The 1,438-nt window shown below is 48.0% G+C and overlaps 1 non-coding gene across 1 annotated transcript; it reads left to right on the top strand.

The window, feature by feature from the left end:
- The first annotated feature begins 859 nt into the window (after positions 1–859).
- Trnaa-cgc lies at positions 860–934 on the top strand. The gene has a single exon. It is a non-coding gene; the product is annotated as a tRNA-Ala (tRNA).
- Positions 935–1,438: the final 504 nt, after the last annotated feature.

Below are 1,438 nucleotides of genomic sequence, written 5' to 3'. Positions count from 1 at the left end.
CACCATCACCACCACCATCACCCACCACTACCATCACCCACCACCACCACACCCCACCACCCACACCCACCACCACACCCACCACCACCACACCCACATCCCACCCACCCCTAATAACACGCACCATTGGACATAATTACAGGTATTGGTCTAATATTGAGGCCAAGTAATCAGGTGGGTATAAAGACTATTAGAGCCAAGTAAAGACCCCGGCACCTGAGGCCACCTAGGCGAGGACCTGGAGTCAACTTAGTCGCGTCAGTCTTAGTCTTGTGAGTCACTTGAGTCAGTCTTAGCTGCGTTATGATCCCTTGTGTCAGTCTTAACTGGGTTGTGAGTCGACTGAGTCAGTCTTAGCTGCGTTATGAGTCCCTTGTGTCAGTCTTAGCTGTGTTGTAAATTGCTAGATCAGTCTTTGCTGTGTTGTGAGTCAATTGTAATAATCTTAGCTGTGTTCAGTCACTTGAGTCAGTCTTAGCTGTGTTGCGTCACTTGGGACAGTCTTAGCTGGTTGTGGAGTCGACTGGAGTCAGTCTTAGCTGTGCTGTGTCACTTGAGTCAGTCTTAGCTGAGTTGTGAATCGATTGAGTCAGTCTTAGCTGTGTTGAGTCACCTGAGTCAGTTTTAGCTGTTGTGAATGGCTTGAAGAGGTGAACAGCTGTCCCTAAATCGCCAGAATGAGCTTTTACCTGAGTCGTAAATCTGACTTTAGCTGCGACACCACCACTACTGTCTGGTGGGCTTAACCTGGGGGGAGGCGGTGGGTTGGATGGGTCGTTTGGTGGGTTGGGTGGGTCATTTGGTGAGTTGGGTGGTCTTTGCGGATACTGGTGCTTGGTGGGTTAGTGGTGGGTTATGGTGACCTGTGGTGTAATGGTCAGCATGCTCGCCTCGCAAGCGAGTGGACCCGGGTTCGATCCCCGGGCAGGGTGAAACTATGGGCGGTTTCATTACGCCATTTGCCTCTGTCTATCCAGCAGTAATGGGGACCTGGATGTAAATCGATTGCGGATCATGTTACGGGGTAATGGTTAGCCAGTGCAGTCGGCGGCTGTCCAGTGCTTCTCGAACTATTCCTTGACTGGGTCATGCAGCTCGTTAACTCAGGGTGTGGTTGTTGTGTCGTTACATATTATATCTGAAGTGTTATGGTGGTAGGATGATTCATCCTCACTTCTAACTCTAAAAAACATATGTAATAATGATTGATGAATAACATACGATGAATAATGATGAATATTTTGAAGTGTTATGGTGATTTTATGTTCAGTCAACCCTAACCTAACCTAGCCAACCAACTGAGCCCAACCCAACCCATGCATCAACAACATATTCTAACGTAACATGGCAACCAACCCAACCCAACCCAACCCATGCATACCAACATATTCTAACATAACGTACCAACCCAACCACATGCATACCAACATATTCTAAC

This window comes from Homarus americanus, unplaced genomic scaffold (assembly GCF_018991925.1).
Source record: "Homarus americanus isolate GMGI-L3 unplaced genomic scaffold, GMGI_Hamer_2.0 scaffold41987, whole genome shotgun sequence".
NCBI classification, from domain to species: domain Eukaryota; kingdom Metazoa; phylum Arthropoda; class Malacostraca; order Decapoda; family Nephropidae; genus Homarus; species Homarus americanus.
The sequence above is the reverse complement of the archived record's forward strand: the minus strand, read 5'-3'. Positions and strand labels throughout refer to the sequence as shown.